We start from the raw sequence: 14,561 nt of genomic DNA on the forward strand, positions 1-14,561 counted from the left end.
CCACCTTTGATGTCCCATAAACACGGTTTTCGAAGACCCAGGATCTCTATCTAGCTGGCGATACATTGTGTCATCCATGCACCTTACGCATCCAGAAAATCCGTGGACTACCTGCCCCGCGAGATATCCGTAACCGAGATAGTCATGCACCGTCGTGAGCAGTGCGGCTCTCATAGGGAAATATTCTTTCTCTGCGGCGTCCCATGTATTGGCTGGCGTTTTCCACAGTGTGTCTAGCTCCTCTTTCAGCAGCCCCAGATACAGATTGATGGCGTTCCCTAGTTGTTTCGGCCCTTCAATTAGCATACTCATGTGAATGTACTTCCTCTTCATGCACAACCAGGGGGGAAGGTTGTACATCCACACAAACACAGGCCACGTGCTATGTGTGCTTCTCTGGCTGCCAAACGGATTGACTCCATCGGTGCTCGCGCCCAGCACGATGTTCCTTGGATCCTTCCCAAATTCTGGGTATTCGAAGTTCAACGCTTCCCACTGGCTTGCATCCTTAGGGTGACTCAGCATCTTGTCTTTTTTATTTATCTCCGGATCATTTCCGTCATCTTCCCGCTTCTTCTCCTCCCTATCCGCATGCCAACGCAGGAGCTTTGCTACCTCAGGGTCCGCAAAATACCGCTGTAGACGAGGAGTGATCGGAAAGTACCACACCGATTTTCGAGGAGGTTTCTTCCTCTTCTTGTATCGAGTGACGCTGCACACCGGACATATGATAGACTCCACGTGCTCGTCCCGATAAATGATGCAATTGTTCATGCACACATGGTATTTCACATGCGGTAAATCCAGAGGACACACGATTTTCTTCGCCTCCTCGAAACTGGTCGGGCACTTGTTCCCCTTGGGAAGACGTTCGTGCCAGAATGACATGTTCTCGTCGAAGCATGCGTCGGTCATTTTGTGTTTTACCTTCATCTATAGAGCCATGAGCGTTACTTTCAAGCGGGTATCCTCGTGCCTGCATCCTTCATACAATGGAGTAACCGCGTCTATCTCCAGTTGATCCAGCTTGGCTTTCTCTCGGGCGGCAGCTCTTGCGTTATCCGTCTGCTTGAGAAGCAGCTCTTGAATATGAGGGTCCTACACCCAGCCTCCATCATCGTCTGCTCCGGCATCTTCATCTTCATGATCATGCCCTTCATCTTGATCTTCCTCATCATCATGTACGACATCTTCTACATGATGATTGTGTACAGCATCACCGTCATGATCATGTCCTGGAGATTCTTCGTCTTCTCGCCCGCCCTCGCCGCGGTGGTACTTGTCTTGTTGCCCTTCCTCATTTCTTGCCTGGCCCCCATGGACGACTTCATAGTCATCTTCATCACCTTGCCACCGATAGCCATCCATGAAATCACCCAAGAGCAGGTGTTCCCGCACCTGCCCGGAATCCGGGTCCGCAATAAGGCTCTTCAGCTTGCATCTTCGACACGGACATCTTACCTCCGTCTCGTTCTTTTGAAGCATCTCGGCCTTCGCGGAGCTCAAAAACCTCTTCACGATGCCTTCGGTCATCGTGCGGACCATGGTCTCCTGCGGGGTAGAGCAAAACGATATTTTAGAACCAAGAAATTTTTTGGGATGACCTTCCCTAAAAATAGGACCAAAAAGAATGCATAGTGCCAAAATTCTCGCCGAAACGGAAATGAATCAACATTACGGCAAAATATTGGCAACTATCGCATTTCAAATACCGGTACCTGCAAACACAAACATATATGCAACACCACAAACACATGCAACACCACAAACATACATAGATCTAGCTAGGCCACAAAAAGTGCATGTGCACGTTGTTGGAGCGAGCTAGGGAGAAAAAAGTAGATCTACATCATGAAGATAGCTTTCCCCTTACTTACCTATCTAAAAAGGTAATTTCACCACTTAATTTTGATGAATCTATGGTGGAAATGAGGTGAGGACGAGGAGGCAACCGAAAGCTTGGAGAAGGAGGTGGAGGGAATGAAGCGGGGAAAGTGAGTGGGTAGGTGTGGGGCTGTCCAAAATATCTTGTTGGGGTCCCTGGTTACTAATGGCGCACCACCTGCAAATGCGCCATTAGTAACCCTGGTTACTAATGGCGCACCTGCAGGTGGTGCGCCATTAGTAGTTTTGCAGAAAAGTAAAAAATAATATATATATATACTAATGGCGCACTTTTACAGGGTGCGCCATTAGTAGTTTAAACTAGTAATGGCGCACTATGAGGCGGTGCGCCATTAGTAGTTTTGCAAAAAAAAGAATAAAGAAAAATTTAGTACTGGCGCACTCCCTGTCTGTTGTGCCATTACTAGTTAGAACTAGTAATGGCGCACTTCGGTAGGATGCGCCATTAGTATGTATGTAAAAATGAAAATAAAACAAAATTTATCACTAGTGGCGCACCTATTTTTTGGTGCGCCATTAGTGTCTTCCACACTAATGGAGCATCACAAACTGGTGCGCCATTAGTATATAGTAGTGGCGCACTACTTCCCTGGTGCGCCATTAGTGTCAATCCTATCTATAGCCCTTTTCCGAGTAGTGATCTTACTCAATCCATAGGTATGTATGGTGGACTCTCATGGCAAAACTGGTTTAAAGGATGTTGGAAGCACAAGTAGTATTTCTACTTGGTGCAAGGAATTTGGCTAGCGTGAGAGGGAAAGGCAAGCTCATCATGTTGGATGATCCAAGACAATATAACTTTTAGGATATAGGAAAACACAACCCATTAAGTTGTCTTCCTTGTCCAACATCAACTTTTTAGCCTGTCGTATTTTAATGAGTGCTCACAATTACAAAAGATGTCCAAGATTGTATATTTATATGTGAAATCTCTCTTCCTTCAATATTCTTTCATGAATTGTTCAAGTGACCAATTCTGTGTTTGCTAACTTTCAATAAATTTACCGCCCATACTTATTATGTGTGAAGTCATTACTCCCCATGTTACAATCATATGAAACGTATATAAATTCAGATTTATGATATTCAATTCAATCAACCATTTACTCATAGGATATATGTGAAGCACGTGACTAAATGACAAGCTACTCCAAAAAGATATAGGTGAAGAACAATGAGTTGTCAAACAATTAACTAGCCATGGGAGGATTCTTTTTCATTCAAGATTTCAGATCCAATGATTTTATTCAAATAGCAAGTAAAATTGAAAATACGCTCCAAGCAAAACACATATCATGTGACGAATAAAAATATAGCTCGGAGTAAGGTATACCGATAGTTTTGAAGACGAAAGAGGGGATGCCTTCCGTGGCATCCCCAAGCTTAGGCACTTGAGTCTTCCTTGCATATTACCTTGGGGTGCCTTGGGCATCCCCAAGCTTAGGGTCTTTCCACTCCTTATTATCCTCATATCCATATCTCACCCAAGGCTTGAAAACTTCAATCACACAAAACTTAACAGAATTTCGTGAGATAGGTTAGTATGATAAAGAGTAAACCATTCACTTTGGTACTGTCAAAGACAAGGTTCATAATTGTTCCCACACAATGCCTACTGTACCATATCATTTCTACAATTTATATTGAGAAATATAAGTCATAGAAACTAGAAAACAAGCAAATTATGCAATGAAAACAGAATCTATCAGAAACAGAACAGTCTGTAATGATCTGAACAACAACCATACTTATGCTACTCCAAAAATTATGAAATAAATTGGTGGACATGAGTAATTTGTCTATTAATCTTCTGAAAACAGAATCAACTCCAAATCACTCTTCTGTAGCAAATGACAGCTAATCTCGTGAGCGCAAGTTTTCTGTTGTTTACAGCAAGATCACATTAACTTTCACCCAAGTCTTCCCAAAGGTCTTACTTGGCACTTTATTGAAAAAAAAGCTATAAAAAATGATTACTACAGTAGATTAATCATGTAAACACACAAAAACAGAAAGGGTAAATATTGGGTTGTCTCCCAACAAGCGCTTTTCTTTAATGCCTTTAAGCTAGGCATGATTATTTCAATGATGCTCACATAAAAGATAAGAATTGAAACATAAAGAGGGCATCATGAAGAATATGACTAGCACATTTAAATCTAACCCACTTCCTATGCCTTGGGATTTTGTGAGCACACAATTTATAGGAACAAGAATCAACTAGCATAGGAAGGCAAAACAAGTATTACTTCAAAACTTTAAGCACATAAAGAGGAAACTTGGTATTATTGCTACTCCTACAAGCATATATTCCTCCCTCATAATAATTTTCAGTAGCATCATGAATGAATTCAACAATATAACCATCACATAAAGCATTATTTTCATGATCTACAAGCATAGAAATGTTTCTACTCTCGACATAAGCAAAATTCTTCTCATTCGGAATAGTGGGATCACTAATTCCTAAAGTTGACACTTTTCCAAACCCACTTTAGATGATAGTATTATTCATACTCCAAAAGATATAAGTTACGTTCATGGAACATTCTACAATTAATATAGACTAGCCAATATCCGAGCTCAAAATATGTAAGTGAAGCACACGAAGCATTCTATAAAACCATACTCAAAAGATTTAAGTGAAACACAAAGAGCAATTCTATAAGATCATACTTAAAAGATATAAGTGAAGTACATGAAGTATTCTATAAATAAATGAAGGGCTATCTCATTCTAGCATGGTTCTTAAGGGAAAAATAAAAACACAAAGGACACAAATCATGTGAACAAAACAAAAACCGAGGTATACCGATAATTGTTGAAGAAGAAAGATGGGATGCCAACCGGGGCATCCCCAAGCTTAGATGCTTGAGTATCCTTTGAAATACTTACATGGGGTGCCTTGGTCATCCCCAAGCTTGAACTCTTGCCTCTCTTTATTCTTCTCATATTGATAGATCCTCGATCTTCGAACACTTCATCCACACAAAACTATAACAAAAACTTTATGAGATCCGTTAGTGTAATAAAGCAAACTACTACTTTAAGTTACTGTAATGAACTCATTCTTTATTAATATTGGTGTTAAACCTACTGTATTACAACTTCTCTATGGTTCATACCCCCGATACTAGCCATAGATTCATCAAAATAAGCAAACAACACGCGAAAAACAGAATCTGTTAAAAACAGGACAGTCTGTAGTAATCTGGAAGTTTAGTAAACTTCTGTAACTCCAAAAATTATGAAATAAATTTGAAAATTTGAAAATTTTTTACATAAGTAATGTGTAAAAAGTTTCAGGCCCATTTGTCCTTCCAGTAAAAAATGTAAAATCACTCGGTATAGCCAAAGTTTCTGTTTTTGTTCTGCACATAGTAAACAAGCAATCAAATCATCCTAAAACCAAAGCTTGGCACATTATTTTTATAATACAATGGATATACACAAGGGGATAATTATTTACAGAGAAACTTCCATGAAAAATTCTACATTGTTTCCGTGAGCATGAACACAAGCGCTCAAGGTCGACCCTCACTTCTTCAATGCATAACTTTCCAATCACTTATTTTTTGAAAAACATTTTTGGCATGATAGGCAAGTAATTTTTTTGTATTTTCGTTCTTTAAAATATTTTTTTGTATGTTTCACCCACAACTAAACAGAAACAAAAAGGAAAAACAAAATCTACTTAGTGAAGAAAGCAAACAAGCACACACGAGAATATCAACCCCACGCTATTGCTCCCCGGCAACGGCGCCAGAAAAGAGCTTGATAATCCCAAATTGTAGGGAATCTGCCGGATCACGGGTTCCGGCAAAACCCTCAAGGTTCGAACACTGGGGTGCGCACGAAGATCGGACTAACTCGTCGAATCCAAAGAACACAGAGACACACGATTTATACTGGTTCGGGCCACCGATGTGGTGTAATACCCTACTCCAATGTGGTGTGGTGGATTGCCTCTAGGGCTGGGGATTAATAGTACAAGGGGAAGAACAGCCTCCTGAGGTGAGGTGTTCTTGTGTTTGATGAGCTGGTGAGTGTGAGGATGGAATGGATCCAATCCAAGATGAGTTGCCTCCTACGATGGTGGCTAGCCCTATTTATAGAGGCTCGAGACCTCTTCCCAAATATTGAGCGGGAAGGGATCCCACAACGGCCAAGTTTGAAGGGGAACATCTAGTACAGCTTATCCTGACAAAAGCGGTCTTCGCCTGCCAAAGGCTCTGGTGGTGACACCGTCTTGTGCTCCACGGTGACCTCTGTCCTGCCATCCTTCCGGTCCTGGTCTTGTTGCACTAATATGGAAACCTTTGCCTGACGCCTCGGGACTCTGCGCCTGCGCCTGCCTCTTTAGCACCAAAGAGGAAACTGGTACTCTTCGCGCGCGGGCGCCGGCCTGGTTACGATTGTCATGGCTTGCGTCATTATAACCTCGTGAGGTTCGCCCTGCCTTGATCTCTCTCCTCGCGAGCCAGCCTGGTGAGGCCGCTCCTGAGGGGGTCTTGCATCGTCCGCCTCGCGAGGCTTGGCCCCTCGCGAGGGTCTTGAGTGTTGCTAATGAAAATGGGCCGTATGGGCCCGCTGGTGGAGCCATGCCGTGGGCCGCAGGCAGGCAAGTCTAGGGACCCTCGTTCCCAGAACGCAGATAGTAGCCCTCGGGCCCAAGGCGTGCGCGGGCTTGGCTTCAAGGAGAAGCCAAAGGGCAAGTACGGAGCACCGCGGGCCCCAACAGCCCGCGGCCTTGGGCAACGTGTGGCGATTGATTGGACATGGGCGTCTCCACTTCCCCATGCTGCCTCGGCAACTGCCCGATATGACGAGTCCCTGCTGCATTCAAAATGGGTTATCATGACCTGAAATCGTGGGGGTCGCCGGTTGGCCTTCTCTTGCTATAAAGGAGGAAGGGGGCAGAGCCCCTGTCGCTCATCCCTTCTTTCTCCGCTCGCTTCTTCTTCTCGCTCCATTGCTAGTTGAGACACCATGGCGCCAATCCGAAGGTTCTCGACCGCGGAGAAGGGAAAGGCTCCCCACGACGAGCCGGGGCCACTTCCGCTGAAGAAGAGGCCGGTCCACCACCATGACATGGCTGCGAGGCGGGAGGTGACAAGGCCCATGTGCGAGCGGCCAGCTCCCGGGTATCCATTACCTTTATACGCCCGAGCTGAGGGCTCAGGAAGAAAGGGCGGCGATCAACACTGCCCACGCCGCGGCCGTGGTCGCCACGCCGCGGCGGCGCACGTCGTAGCCCCAGGGGGTCCACGCCATGGACTTCTTACACGAGTTCGTGCTGTGGGCGGCGATGCCTCCGCGCACTTGGATCCGCCTCCCCTAGTTCTTCTCTGCTGAGATGCCGCCGAGGGGTGCCCTTGAGCTATGGTTGCAGCACGCCAACTGCGATGCCTCGATGACCGGAGCAGAGGTGGAAGCCGTCTCCTCGGGCAAGACCTTCATGACCCACGGCTGGGGCGAGGTGGCCCGGGTCTGCCGCACGGAGGGCGCATTCGCCATCCACTTCAGGTACGACGGCGCCTCCATGATGTTCTTCAAGGTCTTCGACGCAGAAGGCCGCCGCCTGGAGTGCAACCCTGGGCAGGGCAGTCAGGAGTGCCTCGCCAGCGATCCCTCTAGTGGCAGTGCTGGCGCTTGGGAGTCCGACGATTCTCCTGAGCCCTACGAGACTCTAGAGATGAGCGATGACAGCTACAGGCCCCTAAGCTCTCGCAGCACCCGGAGCAAGGCTGCAGTGCTTGGCCGTCGCCGCCGCTGATATGGATGGGGTTGGCGCTGGCCTGCCGAGGCCCACTGTTGATGATGGCGTCGTCGGTGCTATCGTTCATAGATAGGGCTCCTTGAACACTCTTCCTTTTGTTCCCTGCGAGGAATGGAATCGAACCACGTGGGGGCATGTAAAGGACCTATAATGCTTTTGTTCATATTATCCTTATTATGAAATTGTGCGAGCGCGTGTCCCGCTCTGGTTCGGCCTCCCCTTCCCATCTCGCGACAACTTGGTGCTGTACGCTGACAGGTCCCGGTCCCCAGGCAGGCTGCAGCCGTCGCTGGTATGCCAGGTCGCGATGCCGTGGTCAAGGCCAGGAGGTGAGCGGCCCGAGGTCCAATAAGAGCTCCTGAGGCGCGATGCTCAGGAGGTCCCCCTTAGCGCTCAAGCAACTATCGAAAGGGTGGAAAGGGAGGTGACGTTGTCGCAATGGGGCTGCGACAGGTGGGGATTTCATGATGAAGTGCTTGGTGAACGCCGGCGCGAAACTTATCTTGTCGGTCGAGAGACGATCCCTTGTGCTATGCCAGGCTTGAGCGTCGTCGGCCATAGTTCAGCTTGGTTAGGCCTGTGTGAGCCTCCCCTTCTCTTCCATGCTCTTCTATATGCTCTACGTCCTCAGGTCCCGGCCCTCGAGCGAGCTCAGCCGCCGCTGGTATGCCAGGTCACGATGCCGTGGTCAAGGCCAGGGGGTGAGGGCTGGAGAGCCAGTAAGAGCTCCTGAGTCACGATGCTCAGGAGCTCCCCTTTTAACACGCAAGCGAATTGCAAGGGAGGAAAGGGAGCTCACAGTACCGCCCGCTGCTATCCTCCGGAGGTTCCTACAAGGAGGCTCAAGGAGGGTACGGGTTGCTCATGCTATTGCAGGTCGACAGCTGGTTGCTTCGCGAGAAGGTGAGGGCACTGAGAGCCTGGTGAGGTGACGTGCACGGCCATGCCGCGAGCCAGAGCTCGACCGCTCAGATTTGTCGATGTTGCAAGGACGGACCCGAGCACAAGCGTCATGCCAGCGGGAGCAGCTCCCGTGGTGGGTGATAATCAAGCAAGCGATAATCATAGATAGATCATGCATGAGAAACGAACTAGCTTAGGTAGAATGCAGAAACGATATATGCCACTGGGTAGGACCCGAGCGGCTTGGGGATGATGCAGCCCGAGGGGCGCCCCCAGCAAGGTAAGCTAAAGACATAAAAGGGATACTTGCCGCAAGGATGGACCAATGCGGCATGGGAATGATGCAGCCCGTGGGGCGCTCCTGGCTAAATGAACTTGGAAAATGTCACCTGGTTTGGCCGCTGAAGAGATGTTGGTGTAGCTGAAGACGCATGATGGAGCTGCTCCTCACGAGCCACCGGGGCCCTGAGCCTCGGGAGGGCCTAGGAGTCCGGGCGGCTCCTCGAGGACCATCTCCACCTCCGCCGGGACCGCATGATGCCTGGCCTCCTGAGCCGCTAGAATGCTCCGTAGGTTGCGCTGGAAGGCGGCCGCCAAGCTCGGCAGGCCGAAAGGTATGCGAGCATAGCTGTGAGGTGGGCCCTCACAGCGTCCCACACGCGAAGGCCAGAAGCGCTCCTGAGATGCGGCCCGGTTGAGCCGTGGGATTTCGACGCAGACGCGCAGCCCACCATCCTCGCCTGGATGGGGGGTTGCATGAGGTGTGTGGCGATCGCCACGCATGGCCCTTGCATTTTCCAGCTCCTCAATGGTTTTGTGGACGAACTCCTGAGCGCCAGGCGCTCCTTGCCTGACGCCTTCCTGAGGGAGACGTGCAGTAAAGCACACCTCCACGTGGTGCCCGAGCGCCTCCCTCATGACGTTGGCGAGGTCTGAGGCCCTCCAGAAGAGATCCCCTGAGCGTTGCCCGAGGATGGAACCGGGCACGCTTTCTATGCACTGGAGGGAGGCGCCCCACCTGAGGGCGCTGGTCTTGAGGTGGTGCTGCTGGTGGTGTTGCCCTCCCGAGGACCTGCATGGAGCAGCTGCTTCTTCTTCTTAGGGACGGCGTCAGGAGGGTACATGATTCCTTCATTATCGGGGTCTTCAATTGCTGCAGCTTGAAAGGCGCACTCAAGGGAGCACACCGCATCTCTTTCTTTACAGGGGACCGTGATGATCCCACCGCTTCCTAGCATCTTGAGGATGTTGTATCCATGATGAGTGACCGCCATGAATTTGGGTAACGCTGGGTACCCGAGGATGGCGTTGTATGGTAGGAGGATATGGGCGACGTCGAAGTCAATGAGCTCGGTGCGGTAGTTGTTGCATTCTCCAAAGATGACAGGAAGGCGGACCTGCCCAAACAGCATGGTGGAGCTGTCAGTTACTCCTGAGAAGGGCTTGGTAGGCTTTAGTTGTTCGTATGGCACTTGGAGGTTGTCGAACGTCTCGACGGACAGGACATTGAGTCCTGCCCTGCCATCGATGAGGGTCTTGGTGATTTGAACATTTCTAATGATGGGCGAATAGAACATCGGGAGGGCGCCGGCAGTCGCGGCACACTTGAGCTGAAGGTGATGGCGCACTTGGACCACCTCAGCGGGCATGTGGCCTTGAGCCTGGGAAGAGCCGCGTTCACCTCACGAGCAAACTTCTTGAAGAGGCGCTAGGAGACTGGGGCCTGTGCACTGCCCAAAATGTAGGCGATGGCGCGAGGCACCTAGAAGCCCCCAGCCCCCTCGTCCTGGTGGTGGTGGTTGTTCCTTCTTGGTGGTGGCGGCAGCGGAGGAAGGCCAGCGTTGCCCTGAGGATGATCCTCGTGAGGCTGATCCCTCCAGTTGCCTTCACGAGCCTAGTCCAGCCAGCGGTCCTTGTGAGGTCGGTCCCACCACTCCTGGCGAGGGCCGCGGTCATCCCATCGTCCTCTGCCTCGTCCTCCTCCTCGGCTGTAGCCCCGGTCATTGCGCTCGAGGCGTCGACCAAAGCGTCCATCTCGAATGGCCCTGAGCTCTTGACAGTCATTGATGTTGTGGCTATGCATGTTGTGGAAGGCGCAGAAGGGTCGGCTGCTCTTGGACAACTCAGGAAGGTCCCTGCCGTGCTTCGTGTCTGGCTCCGCAGCAAGTATGGCTACTCCCTTGTGCTTCACATCCTCGGCCATGGCTTTCTTGTCTTCTGGATCTGCCGTAGGTAGGGAGAGACGTCCCTCCTCAGGTCTTGCGCACTTAGTTGCTAGTTTGAACAACTGCAAGGCCGTCCGCAGGTCTTGATGGATAGCGAGCTCCTCCTTCATCTTGACATCACCGACGCCATCAGAGAATGCGGAGATGATGGTCTCATCCATCACCTTGGGGATCTTGAGGCAGACGCAGTTGAAGCACTGAATGTACTTCTGCAGGGTTTCTCCAGGCTGCTGCTTGATTCGGCGGGTCGCGAGTGCCCTGGAAGTTGGTGACGAAGTGATCATGCATCTCACCCCATGAGGAGATGGACCCTGCGGGCAGGTTCAAGAGCCAAGAGCATGCGCCGTCCTTGAGAGCCATGGGGAACCAGTTCGCCATGAATTTCTCGTCACCGTTGGCCGCCTCGATGCTCAGCTCGTAGAGCTGCAAGAACTCTGCAGGGTCGGGGGTGCCATCGTAGCGAGGAGGCAGGTCCGTCTTGAACTTGCCCGACTAGACGACGCTGCGCAGCTTTGGAGTGAAGGCACGGCAGCCTGCTGTCACCATCGGGGCTCACAATGGGAGCAGAGCTAGATCTTGGTGACCATGGGCCGCCACGGCAAGTGGCGCATGGCCCTGCCGCGACAAGCGATCTAGATGTGGTGGTGCAGGGAGCGGTGGATCGTTCTCTTGCGGTCGAGGAAGTTCTTGGCAGCTTCTTTCTTCACGCGCGGGCGCCTGGCGCGGTGGGTCACGACGCGGTGCCGCGTGTCTTGGCGCCAGGACGCCCTCTTGGTGCAGGGGTGGTGGAGGTGCTCCATGAGATATGTAGCCCGTGGCTGGCGGGGGATGAGGCAATGAGAGGGACGACGCAGGGGAGCCCCCAGCTGCACTTACAAGCTCGGCGATGCGGTCGAGCCAGTCCTCGTAGAGGTCGTCGACCAGGCGATAACGAAGGAACTCGTGCGCCATGAGCAGCCCGGCCCGCGCGTCCATGGGGCGCGACGAGCGTGAGACGACGAGTCGGCTGGAGTCAGCAATGGAGTGGCGGTGCGGCCGTCCCGCCGCACCAAGGGGTGCTGCGAGGACGCCTGCTGCTTGTTTCTGACCGGGCCGGTAGCAGCATTGGCGGCGGGTGACGGAGAACAACAGGGAGGCCCGCCGACAGGAGCCTTCTAGGCGACGCGGGACATGCATCGATGAGACGAAAGCTTCAGCGCACCCCTACATGGCGCGCCAAATGTCGGATCATGGGTTTCGGCAAAACCCTCACGGTTCGAACAGTTGGGTGCGCACGAAGTTCTCTCCACACCCGGACTCTCGCGCTCCACGATCTATCGGACTAACTCATCAAACCCAAAGAACAAAGAGACACAAGATTTATACTGGTTCGGGCCACCGATGTGGTGTAATACCCTAATCCAGTGTGGTGTGGTGGATTGCCTCTAGGGCCAGGGATGAACAGTACAAGGGGAAGAACAGCCTCCTGAGGTGAGGTGTTCTTGTGTTTGGTGAGCTGTTGAGTGTGAGGATGGAATGGATCCGATCCAAGATGAGTTGCCTCCTATGGTGGTGGCTAGCCCTATTTATATAGGCCCGGGTCCTCTTCCCAAATATTGAGCGGGAAGGGATCCCACAATGCCCAAGTTTGAAGGGGAACATCTAGTATAGCTTATCCCGACAAAAGCGGTCTTCACCTGCCAAAGGCTCTGGTGGTGACACCATCTTGGGCTCCACGGTGACCTCCGTCCAGCCGTCCTGCCGGTCCTGGTCTCGTTTCACTGATATGGAAACCTTTTCCTGACGCCTCGGGGCTTCGCGCATGCGCCTGCATCTTTAGTACCAAAGAGGAAACTGGTACTCTGCGCGCACGGGCGCCCGCCAGGTTACTATCGTCATGGCTTGCGTCATTGGAACCACGCGAGGTTCGCCCTGCCTTTATCTCTTCGCTCTTCGTGAGCCAGCCTGGTGAGGCCGCTCTTGAGGGGGTCTTGCATCGTCGTCCGCCTCGCGGGGCTTGGCCCCTCGCGAGGGTCTTGAGTGTTGCTGATGAAAATGGGCCGTAGGGGCCCACTGGTGGAGCCACGCCGTGGGCTGCAGGCAGGCAAGTCTGGGGACCCCCGTTCCCAGAAAGCCGACAGAATCATCATAGCAATTACCAATGGTGGAAATGATAAGTATGGAGTGTCGAACCCACAAGGAGCTAAAGGTAAGATCAATATTCTCTAAGGTCCTATCTGCCACTGATACGACTCTACGTACACCAAACATTTGCTTCCAACTAGAAAACAGAAATAAAACTACATTGTGGGTATTAAGAGGATAACTTTGCATGATATCAGAGAGCTAAAATATAAAAGTAGGTGCTGTTATCATAAAGTTAGAATATATTACTAAATATTATAAATAGCGAGTGTGGAATAATGAAGGGTCGGTGTGCGGAATTATCCTAGGCAATTGTTAAGAAGATCGGTAATCACTATTGCAATTTCATATGAGGGAGAGGCATATGCTAACATACGTTCTCTTCTTGGATCGTATGCACTTATGATTGGAACTCTAGCAAGCATCCGCAACTACTAAATATCAGTAAGGTAAAACCCAACCATAGCATTAAAGTATCAAGTCCCCTTTATCCCATACGCCGTGACCCACTTATCCGTGTTTATGCTTCTGTCACTCAAGCAACGCAGACAATAAGTAAACCATGGACATATTGCAACACCCTACAGCGAGAATCCCTCACGCTTGCGCGACACGGAGGGCACAATAGGACAACACCAAAATAAAACATACAACTCATACCAATCTAGATCATCAATCAACCCAAAGACAAAGGATATCTACTCAAAACATCATAGGATGGCAATACATCATTGGGTCATAATATGTGTCATAAAGCACCATGTTCAAGTAGGTATTACAGCGCGGTGCGGGAGAGTGGACCGCGTAAAAGAGATGAGGATGGTGATGATGATGGTGATGTTGATGAAGACGATCACCGCGTCGATGATTCCCCTCCCGATGGCACTCCGGCGCCACCGAGAGATAGGAGGAGAGGTTCTCCCCCTTGTTCTTCCTCCTCGATGGCCTCCCCCTGGATGGGGAGAGGTTCTCCATCTGGTCCTTGGCCTTCATGGCGACAATGGCCCCTCCGGGATCATCCTCCATGGCCTCCGGTGATGATGGCCCTCTCCGGCAGGGTGTCGGAGAGGGCCTAGATTGATTTCTCCTGGCTACAAAGGCTTGCGGCGGCAGAACTTCCGATCTAGGTTAATTTCAGGAGGTTTATGTATTTATAGGAGAGGTTGGCGTTTATTTCACGTTAGGGGGGTCCCCGAGGTGTCCATGAGATAGTGGGGAGCGCCCCCACCCTCGTGGGGCCACGGGACTCCCCTCCGGTAGATTTTTGCTCCAGTATTTTTCATATTTTCCGGAAAATTTCTCCATTTATTTTCATCGCATTCCGAGAACTCTTATTTCTACACAAAAATAGCACCACGATAGTTCTGCTGAAAATAGCATCAGTCCAGGTTAGTTCTAATCAAATCATACCAAAATCATATAAAACTATTGTAAACATGGCATGAATACTTCATAAATTATAGATACGTTGGAGATGTATCAGCCGCCGCGCGACCCGTGTGGCATGCGAGCAGGCGTGAGTTGACGTGACGCATGTGAGTAGTGCGCTGCACAGGTAGACGGGGAGGCGTGCGTGTAGGTGTGTGCATTGACGGAGGCAAGCTAGCTGCGCAGTGCCATCGGGA

Source organism: Triticum aestivum, chromosome 1A (genome assembly GCF_018294505.1).
Source record: "Triticum aestivum cultivar Chinese Spring chromosome 1A, IWGSC CS RefSeq v2.1, whole genome shotgun sequence".
Taxonomy (NCBI): domain Eukaryota; kingdom Viridiplantae; phylum Streptophyta; class Magnoliopsida; order Poales; family Poaceae; genus Triticum; species Triticum aestivum.